The following is a 17,957-nucleotide window of genomic DNA, read 5'->3' on the forward strand; positions in this document are numbered from 1 at the left end:
CTAAAAGAGACGGCAATAACTATGAAGCTGATACGTGTCCTTATTTTTTTTATTTTTCCAACTTACATATCAAAATATTTAGTTATGGTACTGTGTAATCAATGCATTTTCTAATCAATTTTGTCTTATATTTGGAAGAATAAAAAAAATATTACTTTGACATAAATAATAAGAGTTATGTAATATAATAATTAATTATTTTGTCGACTTTACATAATTATGATTCTAAATAATTCAAAAAACGACCAAATATAACTAAGAATGCACATTATCTCATGTTTATAACTAGATTCGAGTATTCGACTAATATTACAACTATTAAATGTGATATTCTATTATATTCGATAATTCTACGTTGCGTTCAGGAAAAGAAAAGTTAATTTAATCTATATACTATCTAACTGTACTACATATTACACTAGAAAATTTATATTAAACTTATGTTACGATGTATAAAAGAAATAACAATCATTTTATGAGTAAGTGAGAAAGTAAAAAATAGGTATAGTTGTGTTTTTTCACGCCGTACCGTGCTTTCGAGATGTTTATGGTACGAAAATAAGATATGAAAGGTATATAATAATTTCGTTTATAAGGTGGGTTTGGAACCTTAAACTCAATCCATGTATCTTTACTCAATATGGTGATACGTGAGGATTGAGTTTGAGATAACAAGCTTGATAGTCTAATAGGAACACGCACAAGAGGGGGGGGGGGGGGGTGAATTGTATTTGGAACTTGAGAGAGTTTCTTGCAAACTTTAAAGCAATGTAAGGAACTGAAATATACAGAAACAAAAGTTACACAATTTGAGGAAACTTCTTGACACTAATCAGGAAGAGAAAACCTCAAAACTCTTTTATATTAAAATAATTCCTCAATTACAATAATATAACAACTTGAGTTCCTCTCTAACTCAAGTTTCTCACAGTAATCGACTCTGACTACACTCTCTTTTGTTTCTCTCTTTCTCGACTTTAACTCAAAGCCTTTACAAGATTACTCAATCTTCTCTCACTCAGATTACAAGTTGTTTTTAAGACTCTAGATAATAATAAAGCTTTTCAGATATTTATGGAACTTAGGAACTCGAATTTTGCTAGGACACAAATCGTTTTTATAAACTCTTTTGAAAGCTTTTGATAGATAAGAAAGCTTGTAGCATATTTGTGTGTTTTTACCAGAAGAAAAACGACCCTTTTTATAGAGATGATCCTTAGGGTTAGTTCCCTTCAAATCTCAACTGCCCACACTCCTACACTACTTGGTCTCCACGATCCATAACTTGTGGATCAAGGGAAGACCATTTCCCTTTAAACTGCTTTAGAGAAAATCGTGGTTTTGGACTTTGTCAACCACTAAAAGATTTGTGAAAATATTTAGTAAAATAAAATCAGATTTTAAGAGAAGTTTTAGGAGCAGTAAAACTGTTTTATTTCCTTTAATAAAATCTGATTTTATCTTTTAAAACAAAACAGTTTTACTGCTCCTAAAACTTCTCTTAAAATCTGATTTTATTTTACTAAATATTTTCACAAATCTTTTAGTGGTTGACAAAGTCCAAAACCACGATTTTCTCTAAAGCAGTTTAAAGGGAAGTGGTCTTCCCTTGATCCACAAGTTATGGATCGTAAAGACCAAGTAGTGTAGGAGTGTGGGCAGTTGAGATTTGAAGGGAACTAACCCTAAGGATCATCTCTATAAAAAGGGTCGTTTTTCTTCTGGTAAAAACACACAAATATGCTACAAGCTTTCTTATCTATCAAAAGCTTTCAAAAGAGTTTATAAAAACGATTTGTGTCCTAGCAAAATTCGAGTTCCTAAGTTCCATAAATATCTGAAAAGCTTTATTATTATCTAGAGTCTTAAAAACAACTTGTAATCTGAGTGAGAGAAGATTGAGTAATCTTGTAAAGGATTTGAGTTAACGTCGAGAAAGAGAGAAACAAAAGAGAGTGCAGTCAGAGTCGATTACTGTGAGAAACTTGATTTAGAGAGGAACTCAAGTTGTTATATTATTGTAATTGAGGAATTATTTTATTATAAAAGAGTTTTGAGGTTTTCTCTTCTTGATTAGTGTCAAGAAGTTTCCTCAAATTGAGTAACTTTTGTTTCTGTATTTTTCAGTTCCTTAAATTGCTTTAAAGTTTGCAAGAAACTCTCTCAAGTTCCAAATACAATTCACCCCCCCCCCCTCTTGTGCGTGTTCCTATTAGACTATCAATTAGTATCAGAGCCAGTAATCACTAAAAACACAGGAAACCCTGTTTGAGTCTAGTTCCTGATAGTATGAATACACAAGAGAAACTGGAAGAAGGCTACTCCACGCAAAGGCCACCTATGTTCAATGGCAAGTTCTACTCATACTGGAAGAACAGAATGGAGATATTCATCAAAGCGGAAAATTACCAAGTTTGGCGTGTGATTGAAGTTGGAGACTTTGAGGTAGCAAAGACCAATGCAGAAAACGAGGTAGTTCCTAAACCTATGTCTGAATTCTCTAAAGAAGACTTTGATAAATATGAGATGAATGCTATGGCAGTTAAAATCTTGCATTGTGGACTTGGACCCCATGAACACAATAGGGTCATGGGGTGCAAGAACGCAAAACAGATTCGGGAATTACTACAAGTAACCCACGAAGGAACTAACGAAGTTAAACGTTCCAACATTGATAGGTTAATGTCTAAATATGAGAGATTTGAAATTCTTCCAAAAGAAACAATTCAAGAGATGTTTACTCGATTTACTAACATAACAAATGAATTAGTTTCTCTTGGTAGAACCATTCCCAGTGATGAACAGGTAAGAAAAATACTAAGGAGTATGCCACAAGATGATCGTTGGAGAACAAAGGTCACATCACTGTTTGAGACCAAGGATTTTACAAAATTCAATATTGAGCAACTTGCTGGTTCCTTGATGACACATGAACTGCACCTTGGAGCTGCTGTTCCTGAGAGCTCCAGAAACCGAGGACTTGCTCTAAAAGCTGAGGAACTCGATGAGTCTGAACCAGATGAAGAAGAAGCTGCTATGCTGGTCAGAAGGATGACAAAGCTCTACAGGAACTTCAAACCAGGCAACCAGAAAGGAAGGAACTTTGCAAGAAAAACTGTCAGTTCCAAAACTGAGCAAGGTTGCTCCAAATGTGGAGAAACTGATCATCAAATTCGTGAGTGCCCTTAGTGGGAAAACGACAAAGGCAAAGGAAAAGGAAAGGAACAGGTCAAGGAACGCTACAATAAGTCCACCTTCAACAAGCCTAACTTTAAAAAGGCTATTATAGCTGCATGGGGCGAAGCAACTGATTCAGAAGATGATGAGGAACAACCAAATGAAGAAACTGCAAATCTCTGCCTTATGGCAAGAACAGAAGGAACTGAACAAGTTCCATCAGAAGAAGTAAGTTCCTCCACTCTTCAGTGTCTTTCAAAGTCAAAACTAATCGAACTGTTGCTAGAAACTCTAGATGATTACAAAAAGCTAAGTATGTTAAAAGCACAAAGTGATAGAGCCTTGGAACTCAGTAAAGACCACATAAATTATCTGAACAATATTAGATCTGATGTTCAAGGCAGGTTCTTTGAATTGCTAGATAGAAATACCACCATTAATGAGTCATTCGAGAAAATTAGAAATGAAAACATCCTTCTACAAGTGCAACTCAGTCAATATAAGATGATTAATCTAAGTTTAGACCCTACAAAATCCTTGGAAATTAACATGGGAGTTTTTAACATCGACTTAGAAAGATTAAACAAAGATCTAATCACCACAAAGGAACAGAAAGAGAAACTAGAGAGGGAACTAGCCATGGCCAGGGCACAGAGACAACCACCTAAAGTTCCTCCCAAATGGATTGAGAATGCTCAATCTAAGAGAACAGAAGGATTAGGTTTTAATTATAAAACTAGTCATAAGAAAAGGTATGTGGATCTTCCAAGTGTGAAAGTCTGTTTCTCATGTGGAAGTGGGAGTCATGTAAGTACTGAGTGTTCCAAGATGAAGGAACAGGATCAAAGAAACATAAATTATGTAAAGCAAAAATGGGTTAAGAAGTCAGATGTTATAGTTGAAAAGGAACTCGAGGAAACCCGAGTTCCTGTAACTAACCTTTGATCTCTTTACAGGTTCTAGTGAAGGGGAACAGCTCGTGGTATCTCGACAGCGGGTGTTCCAAACACATGACAGGAGATAAATCTAAATTCCTCTCACTAGAAGCCTACAACGGAGGAACTGTGACCTTTGGAGACAACATGAAAGGAGAAATTGTTGGAATTGGAAAGGTTGGAAGGTCAAGTTCCTATGCCATTGAAAATGTATTTTTAGTCGAGGGTTTAATGCACAGTCTACTAAGTATTTCTCAATTTTGCAACAAAGGGAACTCTGTAAGTTTTACTTCTGAAAACTGTCAAATTATTAGCAATAACACTGGGAAGGTTATTTTGGAAGGAACTCGTAAAGGGAACACATATTCTGTGGATCTCAATACAGTTTCAAGGAACAACTTAACCTGTCTCAGTGCCATTGAAGAAGACACTCTCCTATGGCACAGGAGGTTTGGACTTGCTAGTTTCTCATTGCTCGACAAACTAAGATCAAAGGAACTGGTTCGAGGACTCCCCTCAATCAAGTTTCTCAATGATAAAGTCTGTGATGCATGTGCAAAAAGCAAGAATGTCCGAAGTTCCTTTAAGCCAAAGAAATTAGTAAGCACATCAAAACCATTGGAACTCATCCATATGGATTTGTGTGGTCCAATGAGAATTCAAAGCAGAAGTGGGAAAAAATATGTTTTAGTTATTGTTGATGATTATTCTAGATTTACCTGGGTCATATTTCTAACAAGCAAAGATGAAACCTTTGATGAGTTTGTTGCATTTTCAAAGAAAATCCAGAAAACCACAGGTCATCAGTTGATTCACATCAAATCTGATCATGGAACAGAATTTGAGAACTACAAATTCGACGAGTACTGCAAGGAACAAGGTATGGATCATAATGTCTCAGCACCTAGGACTCCACAACAAAATGGAGTTGTTGAGAGGAAAAACAGAACCCTGGAAGACATGGCTAGAACCATGTTAATCGCAAGTTCCTTACCTAGGAACTTCTGGGCTGAGGCAGTCAACACAGCTTGCTACATTGTCAATAGAGTTATGATCCGAGCAATCTTAAACAAAACTCCCTATGAACTTCTAAAAGGTATCAAACCGAACATCTCCTACTTTAGAGCTTTTGGTTGTAAATGTTTTGTCCACAATAATGGCAAAAGAAACTTAGGAAAGTTTGATGAGAGAAGTGATGAGGCAGTGTTCCTAGGTTATGCCTTAAATAGAAAAGCCTACAGAGTATATAACAAAAGGTCAATGTGTGTAGAGGAAAGTGTACACATAATTTTTGATGAGTCTAACAAATTTGATGCAGCACAGGAACAAGAAAGTTTCGAAATTGGTTTGTCTCGTGTTTCAGATAATGATGAAGAGATCCACCCAACCAGACAAACAACTAAAGGAACAGTCCAGCAGAACCAACAAGTTCAAATTCAAGAGGAACAACCAGAAGATCCAGTCCCAGAAGAACCAGAAATAGCATTTGAACCGGAGGAATTCCATGGCATACAAAAAGGAACTGAGGTCACAGAAGGAACAGAGAGAGCTGTTACAACACCAGCTGCACAGTTCCCACCCAAACCTTGGAAGCACCAGAGTTCCCATCCAATAGAACTCATTATGAGTGATATTAGAAAAGGAACCTAGACGAGATCTCAACTGAGGAACTTCTGTGCAACTCATGCGTTCCTCTCCATGATTGAACCAATGAACCACAATGAGGCCTTGGAAGATGCTGACTGGATAATTGCCATGCAAGAAGAGCTGAATGAATTCAAAAGGAACAAGGTATGGCACATGGAACCCAAACCAAAACATCAAAAAGTGATAGGACTGAAATGGGTGTTCCGGAACAAGAAAGATGAACATGCAACAATCATAAGGAACAAGGCAAGGTTAGTTGTTAAAGGTTACAATCAACAAGAAGGTATTGACTTCGAAGAAAATTTTGCTCATGTTGCTAGACTAGAAGCCATTAGAATTTTAATTGCCTTTGCTGCATTTATGGGTTTTAAACTTTATCAAATGGATGTTAAGTGTGCCTTTTTAAATGGGTTCCTAGAAGAAGATGTATATGTGGAACAACCTCCTGGCTTTGAAAATCCTGAATTTCCAAACCACATATACAAGTTAGACAAAGCACTCTATGGACTAAAACAAGCCCCCGGGTCTTGGTATGAAAGACTTTCAAAGTTCCTTTTACAAAATGATTTTAAAAGAGGTAGAATAGATAAAACTTTGTTTCTAAAATCAAAAGGAACTGACTTATTAGTTGTTCAAATTTATGTAGATGATATATTATTTGGGGCAACTAATGAAAATATGTGCAAGGAATTTGCAAACCTAATGAGCAGTGAATTTGAAATGAGCATGATGGGGGAACTCAACTTTTTCCTTGGTTTACAAATCAAACAAACAGAGGAAGGAATCATGATCCACCAGCAAAAATATGTGAAGGAACTCCTAAAGAAATATGAGCTGGATTCTGCTAAGGTGAATCACACTCCCATGGGAACAGCCACCAGATTAGACACAGATCCTAATGGGAAAAATGTAAATCAAACGAAGTATAGAGGTATGATTGGATCACTACTATATTTAACTGCTAGTAGACCTGACATTTCTTTCAGTGTAGGACTATGTGCAAGATTCCAATCCAATCCAAAGGAGTCTCACTTAACTGCTGTAAAAAGAATACTTAGATATCTCAAAGGAACTGATGACCTATGCTTATTCTATTCAAGAAGTGGATCATTCGAGCTAAAAGGATATGCTGACGCTGATTATGCAGGTGACCTGGTAAATAGAAAAAGCACATCAGGTATGGTACAGTTCCTAGGTCCATGCATGGTTTCTTGGGGTTCTAAGAAACAAAATACTGTTGCTCTATCCACAGCTGAAGCTGAGTATGTAGCTGCTTCAGCTTGTTGCTCACAAATTCTATGGATAAAACAACAGTTAAGAGATTTTGGTATTATCTATGATTGTGTTCCTATCTATTGTGATAACACCAGTGCTATTTGTATTTCAAAAGATCCGGTTCATCATTCCCGGGTCAAACACATTCACATTAGACACTGTAGGGGAATACAGTTAAACATAATAACATGTCCGGAACAATCCCCAAATCCAGGAAACATGTATAAAGCATAGATTAAGCAAACTTACATTCGAAGCGTGTTTTCCACAATAATCTGTCAACGAACACGAACAAAGAACTCCACTTGTCGTTCCTCTACTTGGTTCACCAACACGATCAGATCCGTCTTGATAATAGTAGCTTAGACAATTGATCAAGATACTTTGCTTTTGGAAAGAACTCACTTTGGAGGCACAGAGAGAATTAGGGTTCTCTATGTCTCTAGGGTTTGAGTAATGAATTGTGCTTAGTTGGAAATTAGGTTGTAAGGTTATTTACATAACCTTACTAACCGACCAAGCCAAGAGGCAAGGCCGGCTAGCAAGCCTTGCACGCCAACTCACACGGACCGCACGCCCGCGCCTAGTGACACACTGCAGGCCGAAGCCCACAGCGCGCGCGCCGAGCAGCTGGGCCGTGGGCCTTGCTCGCTCGTCGCTGCTGTGCGCTGTTGCGTGCTCGCGCCCAATGGGCTGGCCTTGCTCGCCTTTGCTGGCTCGTTGGGCCTTGCACGCTTACGTGCTTGGCTCGACGGGCCGGCAACTCCGATGCCCTTCTTATTCGCGATTTAATATATTTCCGATATATTATTTATCGTTTCGTATACGACGAATCACCGTCGTACGATACGATTTATTCGTGTCGCCCAGCTTACGAATATTCGCGATACGATATACGATTTCGACAAAGGTCGTATCGTATAATACGTTTCCAACTAATTCTCGAAAAGCTATTAAATGAATTTCCGATTCATTTAATCCGGTGATCTGTTACGTGTCATTGGTGTGACCTTGTAGGTTCAGTCAAGAGTAAGTTGTGAGTTCAATATCCATTAGAACTCACTGATAGGAAGCATTGTTCCAGCTAGCTGTTCCGATCACTTGATCTCACTGAATTAATTGTTCGCAATTAATCTGAATCTTGGTATTAGACTTAATGCACCTTGGGTGAAGGACATATTTCCTTCAATCTCCCACTTGTCATTCAGACAATTGTGCATCCACATTCCTTTGTCACTTAGTGTTACTTACTGAACATAAGGTAAGATCCAAGCCATCCTTATTAGGTCCAGAAGTGTTTCTCGGATTACAGAGTTCAACTGTCAAACTTTTGCAGAAGGTTAAGCCTAACCATTCTGAGCACAGCCATGCATTTTACAGTATCTAACTCTCCGAGAGGCCTTGTTACACAACAACACCATATCCTATCAAAGATAGGAGGACAATCCATTCTTGAAATCTATGACCACTCACTTTGATTCATAGTACGCCCAATAACTGCTTTTATAGCCTCCTTTTACGGTGCGATGTTTAGCTAGTATCAAAGCGAACTAATTCTCAAATGAGCAGACATAATCGCTCATGTTCTGAGGAATGGTTTCTAATCACCATTAATGAGAACTGCCTATGACATGACTTTAATCTCTTAAAGCGTTCTCATGGTCAATCCGATACAAGATCCAATAAGTATCTATGCAAAAGATTCTGACATCCAGTCACTCTAGTTCAAGAAACAGAACTAAGTAATCTACTTGCAATCTAATCTTCATTAGTCATTGGTCGTCCACCTTTCAATGACCTGGATTAGGGATCCTTTGTGACTTCAATATTCAAGTTCACTTATGGGTGTTTCTTTGTCAAAGAATCCATCTTGACATCCCATTTGAATGATTTGAATCACATGGAATTATCATTTAATACTAAACCAAGATTAAATGAACTATGAAATATAATTTCATAAATGATAAATGTTTAAACCAAATGCTTACCAATTTGTGGGCCTCTAACCCAAAATCAAGCATTTAACGTTTTACAGATATAGGCCTTTCACCTAATACTTAAAACATTCATGGAACTCAAAATTGATTCCATATCTGCATATGAATGTTGTGTATCATTCAATGCCGAGGTTTAGTTTATCATACTTTGCTATCCTTAGAATCTTTTCTATCGAAAGCCTTTCGATGTAAGATGAAAAGATCTTTGAATATGTTTCTAGAATGATCTAGTCTTTCGTTGCTGTTTAGAATGATAATCATATCTAAAATAGAAAATCATCCAGGTAGCAGACTTGTGATCAACCCGAGTTCACTGAAGAACTCCCACTAAAAACAATTCCCTTTTATTGCTTCTTAGGCAATAATGAACTCATTTCAATTATGTAGAATTTCAAATGATGCTTCCCTTTTGGAATACTCCAACCAGTTCACATAGATGTGGGAGATACATCTTTCAACTGAGAACTTGGAAACTAATCACTGATTCAGTTTCCCATGCATCACATATGGTTTAGAACCTATGTAACCACCTTTTAATCACGACGCCTAATTTCCCGTGTTTGTTTGTGGTTTGCCTACCAACAAGATTCAACTTTTGCTTAGGCAAATACATATAGCATCAAAACTTTAGTTATCTTCACTTCCTCTTATCAAGTGCTCATCCTACATATCCAAATGTATTGGATGTTCTTGATACTGTTCCAATGATCTTTGATCCAGATCAATAGAGATTGGTATAAACTCGTCACGATCCAATGTTCACGAGTCATCTTGGCGATCTATATATCACATTATACATGATTGATTGTAATGCAAAAACCATTCGCATTTTAAAATCCATCCATGTAACTTTTAGCTTCATTCTGTTTCAAGAGACACTGAATCTTGCTAAAATCTTGGCATTGCCATGTGATATAAGGTGAAGGCACCTCTTCAAGGTCCTTCATGCTTAACTCTAGTGATAACAGCCTAGCTTTATACTTAGTTAAAGCATTCATAACTTAGACTTACTCATATGGGTTGAGAGTCTCTTTTGAGTCTCTCCATTGTGTTTGATTTAGTAATTACTTTTACATAATCCAAACAACACTTTAGATCCTATCCAATAGATCTTTAACCCAGTATGTTCTAAGTTTCGCCATGGTTCTAATATTGACAATACTTTCAAATCTAACCATTTAGAATTTGAATATCATTTTCAATACAGAGATATGTATCTCATATATAGAACCAATAATCTTGACTTAGCTCCCACTAAATTCCTCATCTATAAGATGATCCATATTTTCATAAAGCTATGATTGCTCAATAGCCTTGTAGACAAATATGGTCCAATTCCCACTTGCATGCTTTAATCTACGAATAGATTTCTTAAGCTTGCTCTTTTATCTAGAATCCAAAACTTTTACATTGTGTGATGTACACAATTCCTTTCTACAAGTCCAATTGAGTAAGGTGTTTCGTTTTCCAATTGCCATATTGCCATATGCAATGATTGCTAGATTTATCCAAAATAGTTCAAGCATTCCGACTTGGTGAAAAAGATTTCATCATTATCAACGCCGTGAAGTTGTTTACAATCTTTAACCACTAATCTAGCTTTTCTTTTGTATGTGTATACAATATCATCTTTGTATGTTTTGAAAACATGTTTGCAACCAATGGGAGTGAACCCTTTATGCAAATCAACGTTCTATGTTTAGAAAACATGTTTGCAACTAATGGGAGTGAACCCTTTATGCAAATCAACCAAATCATAGATTTGATTCTTCAAGATGAAGGTACTTTGGATGAAATGGCCTCAAACCATTTTGTATGGTCTCGAACCATACTTATGTTTTTGATGGCCTCAAACCATACTTGGGAATTTTAATTCGTCGTAGCTAACCTGCAAGTCGTATGTTTTTGAAGCACTTTCCAAAGTCTTCATAGTTTTCATTCCTCAAGATATCTATGTATCTATCTTGGTTGAATTCTATTCCTTATACTATTTACGTAGGTATTGAACATCAAACGTTAGTGTCTATAAAGACATCACTCAAGTCCTTTGAGTATTAGGATTCTCTTGAAGCACTTCTAAAGTCTTCATGAAGCTCTTCCAAAGGCTTCTAAGTACGGAGCTTTTCCAAAGACTCCTAAGTATCCTACATTTGTTTGTTGCTTGACTCGAAGTCCATTCGAGGTCATTTTTCTCCCACTTGCCTTTTTGGAAATATGATGGTTTCCTAAAAGACATTATCTTAAGAAACAACCATATGTTCTCAGATTTGTGGTAGAATCAATACCTTTTGTTTCTATGAGTCGCTCATAAAGAAACATATATCTATCCTTGAGTTTGTTTGATGTAAACACTAACTCCCACTGGGTTCGACAACCCTAGATATATATGTACTAAAAAGATGTACTGAACCGAAGTTCAATCCTTATGACATCTTATACTTAGCTTTGACAACCTTGTTTAGTGTGAAAGTCACTTGAGAGTGTAATTAGAAACTAAATAGGAAAATAGTCGTGATTATCGTTAATCGAAATAGATTCCGATTTCTCCATTTGGACATACCATATTCTTATGGAGCTTCGATTGTCATATTGCCATATAAACAATCTAGATAATCTTTCTTGGCTTATGCAAACATCACCTTGACCCAGCCTAGATGTTCCAAAATTCTTGCCAAGTTGATTTTATATCCTTTTGTGAATTACATTGAAGTATTTCACATATTTCACTTTGAGTAAATAAAGCCGTATTTTCTTAAATTCTTGTGAAATAGGTAGGTCATAAAATCCATCTTTGGCCCATGAACTTCATTGTCTAGAAACTTCTAACAATAGTCCATTTCTATGTCATGTTCAACAAGCAAGACCCACGTGTCTTAAATTAACCAACTTTCAGAAATCCATGCCATGGAATCTTAGAATGTTGACTTGTTGATATGGTCGTATGACATTGCCAAAGATATGTGGAACACAAATCAAAGTGTTTGATTTGAACCTTATGAAGTTTGAGTGTGAAGAGATTCGTTTGTTTATTAATCAATCATATGACTCAACCCTTAAATGACCATTTCATTCAAATAAACACTCAACGAATGTTTTTGTTTACTTTGAATGTGAGTCTTTCCGTTGTCCAAACAAAAATTGATTATGATGATTAATGGAACATAATACCATTAAGTTCCAGCCTTTAGAAGGACTTTAAAACAAACACGATGACCCTACAATTAATGTAGCACAACTTTGCTTCATTTCCTACTTGTAGGTCAATAACCTGACTTAGCTCCAGGAATTTGAGTTCTTAACAAGAGTTTAGAACCTCAAGCGGTAATCTAATACCATAGGAGTTTATTTGCTAAGTCTTTTCTCTTTAACACAAACTTTTAGGTAGAAATTGAATATTGAATTCATTTCTTTTGTTCCCCTTTCCTATCCTTTCTAGCATGGTTTCTTATAGTCCTAAAGATTTTACTCTTTGCTTGATCTTCTTACTTTGTTATGCGTACAAAGTCCCTTTCTTTTATTCACTTTGAATGACCGCATCCAATGAGTCTAGTTCATTATCGAATCAAAAGAAAATTGGTTGTTAACCATTGGTTATACATGAGTCTTTAACTCAATACTTCATTATTTCAAAATTACCCAGTATTCTGAATATATGAGGTCCAATTGGTCTACCATTCAAATTCTAGTTTGAAAACAACCATGAAGATCACTATAAGTAAATAGCATTCAAGATACGCTCTCACTCTCCTTTTCTTTGAGAATCTCTCTCAAAAATAGTTACCAATCGATCGAGGAAATATCGCAGTTCTATTGCCCGAACGCAATAAGGTTGAAGATTGACTATTCTACAAAATGAACTAGCAAAGAAAACATTTATCATACTTTAATAACTTTAAATAAAAGCATTCACACAATCATCAAAGCTATTAAACATTTCATTCATGCAAAAATAAAACATGGTCCAATATGAATGAAACGATTCCAAAACCCCAAAAGTCCTAAATCCTTAAGCATCTTTAGCATGTCTTAAGTAGTTTAAGATCTTAGGTAAGCAAAACCTATTGCTAGTAATCTCCAAATTACTCTTGGTTAATAAATTAATGCCATAATTTATCCCATTGCCACAACATGATGCCATTGTTGTTTGAGTTGTAACCACAATCAACGTGCTCCTTTAGGACGCCTTACCATCTAAGTCAACTAAAATAGCACCTCGCTTTAGCGTAAACCTACTATCTTAGATCCTTAGATTTTTGTAAGTGCTTGATTTGGAAGGCAATTTTTAAACTCAATATTACTTGGACCTAGTTGTTTCTATGTTGGTTCGATTATTTAGTGAACTTAATCTAATCGATTCATATGAAACAACCTGTTCATGCAAAGCATACATACATTCATACATTCACGCATAATATATATATTAAATTGCATAAAGAAATGGTGATCTAGTATGGCCCAAAACATCTTGTCTTGAAGCATCCAATCTTCATCACCTCCTTGTTAGCTTGGCATCGTCTTGAATCTTCGTTCAAATGCTAACTTAAAGTTCTAAACTTAGAAATACTTGAAAATAATAAATTACATCAAAATTTCCATGGTACGCACACCATATTTAAAACTTTACATTCAAAGATAGAATGGTACGCAGACCGTATTTAACTATCCTAAATTTGGCCATACTAGTCACTTGGAGTACCTGCATTACATAAAATATACATTCTATGCATTCATCCATTCGTGTGCTAAAACGAATGGCCCATGTAAATATGCAAGTATTTACGTGAATTAATTAAAATTCACGTTCACATAAACGCGTCCTAAAAGATTAATCAATTTCCAAATTATTAATCCTTAGACTTTATTCTAATTGAAATTGAATTTAATTAAAATAATGCGACCTACGAAAATAATTAAAGATAATTATTTCATTTTAATTTCATTTAGTGGCTCCCACTCAAACCAATAATTATTCCGGATAATTAATTATGAAATATTAAATTAAAACTCGCGGCCCGGCCCAAGAAAATAAAATATTAAATTAAATATCCCGTTAGCCCAAATTAATGCAAATATACGAAGCCCAACGAAATAAACAATTTTCAACAAAAAAAGTCCGATTACGTAGTCGGGCTAGGCTTGCGCCCAGGCCCATGCCTTGCGTGAGGCCCAAGAGGCGCACGAGCAAGGCTCGCACACCCCCAGCCCCATCGCGCGCGCGCACCGCGTCCCCGCAGCCATGCTGCCCCTGCGCTGCGTGTTGTGCATCGTGTGTGTGCTGGACGTTGCAAGGCTTGCGCCTTGCTTCGTCACAGCCCCGCAAGCTCCCGCATGCCCTTTCCTCGCCTAGCGTGCACGAGGCACGCAACATAGCTGCTGCTGCCGGTGTCGCATGGCTCGGCCTAAGCACGATGGCCTCGTATGGCTCGACGAGCCATACTTCCATCATGCCCATGTTCGTGTTTTTGGTTCGTAAAACGGACCAACCTAATTAAAATTAAATTTTAATTCACGAACTTGCATTAATTTTAATTTTCAAAAAGTTACGATTTTTCTTTTCGAAAAACAACGATTTTTAACGATTCAATAAACTTTAACGACAATCCAATTTCGTAAAATTATTAAATCAAGGGCTAACAATATTCAAACTTTTAAGAACGATCGAATCAACATTAAAGTTTGAACTTTTAATTAATAAAATCCGAAGCTTTAAATCGTTCATAAACAATTAAATTTCAGATTTTTAATAATTTGGTTTAAGTGCGATTAAAATTAACGAAACCATTCAAAATTTTAATCCAATAATTTTTAAAATTAGCCACTAACCCATGAAATTATATCCCCTTTCCCAATTAACCGAATTATTAAACTAAAATTAATTAAAATTCAACTAGGGTTTCAAATTTTACGAATTGGGGAAAGGCAAAATTAGGGTTTATACTTATCGGGAAAATCTGAAATTTGTACCATAGATCAAGCATTTACCCAGAAACACTGTGTCAAAATTTCAAGCAATTCCGAGTATTTTAGGTTGACCTTTTAATTGAATTACTGTCCGACAGTTTTAATTTTTAATGAAAAATTAACAAAAACGCCCAAAAAACGATACTTCGAGGCCTGTTTTCGCAATTCTATTCTCATGAATTGATCTTAGAAAATCTTTTTCCATCAGATTAGGGTTTTAAAAATCGAAAAAGCGATGATTTTTGATTTCGGACCTGATTATACGCAATTCATCCAATAATTCGTAAAAAATTCCGAAAAATCAACAAAAAATCCAAATTTTCGACAGATGCAAAAACAATAATAATCATGCTAATTCATTCTTTGAATACATAAGGCTCATGATACCACTGTAGGGGAATACAGTTAAACATAATAACATGTGCGGAACAATCCCCAAAGCCAGGAAACATGTATAAAGCACAGATTAAGCAAACTTACATTCGAAGCGTGTTTTCCACAATAATCTGTCAACGAACACGAACAAAGAACTCCACTTGTCGTTCCTCTACTTGGTTCACCGACACGATCAGATCCGTCTTGATAATCGTAGCTTAGACAATTGATCAAGATACTTTGCTTTTGGGAAGAACTCACTTTGGAGGCACAGAGAGAATTAGGGTTCTCTGTGTCTCTAGGGTTTGAGTAATGAATTGTGCTTAGTTGGAAATTAGGTTGTAAGGTTATTTACATAACCTTACTAACCGACCAAGACAAGAGGCAAGGCCGGCTAGTAAGCCTTGCACGCCAAGTCACACGGACCGCACGCCCGCGCCCAGCGACACACTGCAGGCCTAAGCCCACAGCGCGCGCGCCGAGTAGCTGGGCCGTGGGCCTTGCTCGCTCGTCGCTGCTGTGCGCTGTTGCGTGCTCGCCCCCAATGGGCTGGCCTTGCTCGCCTTTGCTCGCGAGCTTGCTGGCTCGTTGGGCCTTGCACGCTTACGTGCTTGGCTCGACGGGCCGGCAACTCTGATGCCCTTCGTATTCGCGATTTAATATATTTCTGATATATTATTTATCATTTCGTATACGACGAATCACCGTCGTACGATACGATTTATTCGTGTCGCCCAGCTTACGAATATTCGCGATACGATATACGATTTCGACAAAGGTCGTATCGTATAATACGTTTCCAACTAATTCCCGAAAAGCTATTAAATGAATTTCCGATTCATTTAATCCGGTGATCTGTTACGTGTCATTGGTGTGACCTTGTGTAGACACCTACTTTTGTCCCCGTTCCCGCAAGGGAAAGGTTCGATGATGAAAGCATAAAAACTCCACTTGACAACGCATCTCCTATAAAATAAACGAATCTCGATTCCCCATTTCATTTCACCCGAAACCTGCTATTTATGGAAACCTGCTAAAATAGTAATTGTCGTAAAAGGTAGCTTCTAAAAGTGGCAAATCATAAAGGATAGAAACCTGTCAGAATTAGGTGTTGCATTCCAACATAAATCCTAAATGATATAGAAAACCGCGAGAATCCTATTCCTAATAGGATTCAGAAATAAGAGTTACGTATTAATTAAAATCCTAACGAACCTAGAGTTCGTAACGGGCCCAGACGCATTCCGTCATAAAATTGATACGCGCTAAAAGACTCGAATTAATCTCAAACTCTACGGATTTTAGGAATCCAAATCTGACTAAACAAAACTGCCCAGACCCTATTTTCAACGCCTGGATCTGGGCGCCGAAATCTTCGGCGCCCAGGCCTGGGCGCTGAATATACCTGGGTACGTCTCTTTTCCTAATTCTTTGTGGATTAGAACTCTGCAATTCTATCTTTCCACGAACTCTTCCCTATAAATAGGCCCCTAGTTTCGACGTGAAAAGAACACACAACAATACATAATTATATTCTGAGTATTGACTCTAAACCCCTTAGCCTAAGCCTCTCGCTGCGAAATTGTTCACGCGTTCTGTCGCAATCGATCCATAATTCGGACAGAACGTATCCTGTCCCATAATTGAGATTCGTTAAATAAAAAGGAGAAATAGCAAAGTCAAAGTGGTTAGTTTTCTGAGAACCGTGACGCACCTCTCAAGGGTGCGTCGTAATGTGTCCCTTTTCGATGATTTAACTGCTTTCCTCACCCTTTTTATGAACTGTTAAACTAACCTAATCTGATTGTTCTATCACGCCTAACAAATATAATATTTTTGGGAAATCGGATTATCATGCTAGGTCCCTTAATGCTATTTAAATCAGATAATCACGATCGAATTAGTATTATATGTTGCATATTGCTAAAATCAACACAGATTAGTTTAATAGTTAACGCATGTCCCTTCAATTATTTATGCTGAGCTAGTAAGGATATCCTGCCTCTGGAGTTATCGACGAGCAAATTACTCCTCTCGGTAGTTACAGTCCCTCGAACCCTCAATCTCTACCTTGCGGGTGTATATTGAGAGATCCCCACACCAGGGATCACAAGGCAACCTACGGCCGTCGTGGTCAAACATAATTGCATTCCCTTTATGTCACGATAACCGGGTTTTGTCAGTTTTTCTCATTGTCGTTAAAAACTGAATGGCGACTCCTATATTACTAGTCAATTGGGTGTATACTCACAGGAAATCCAATTACACTTGATTGAATAAAAAGAATCGTCACACCCACGAGGGACAAGGTCATGCATTAGCCTCGCGCTTTTTCGACCCCCTCACACCTTGTAGGTTCAGTCAAGAGTAAGTTGTGAGTTCAATATCTATTAGAACTCACTGATCGGAAGCATTGCTCCAGCTAGCTGTTCCGATCACTTGATCTCACTGAATTAATTGTTCACAATTAATCTGAACCTTGGTATTAGATTTAATGCACCTTGGGTGAAGGACATATTTCCTTCAGACACCACTTCCTTAAAGATAATGTTGAGAAAGGTTTAATTAAATTAGATTTTTGCCAAACTGA

This window comes from Spinacia oleracea, chromosome 6 (genome assembly GCF_020520425.1).
Source record: "Spinacia oleracea cultivar Varoflay chromosome 6, BTI_SOV_V1, whole genome shotgun sequence".
Classification (NCBI taxonomy): Eukaryota; Viridiplantae; Streptophyta; class Magnoliopsida; order Caryophyllales; family Amaranthaceae; genus Spinacia; species Spinacia oleracea.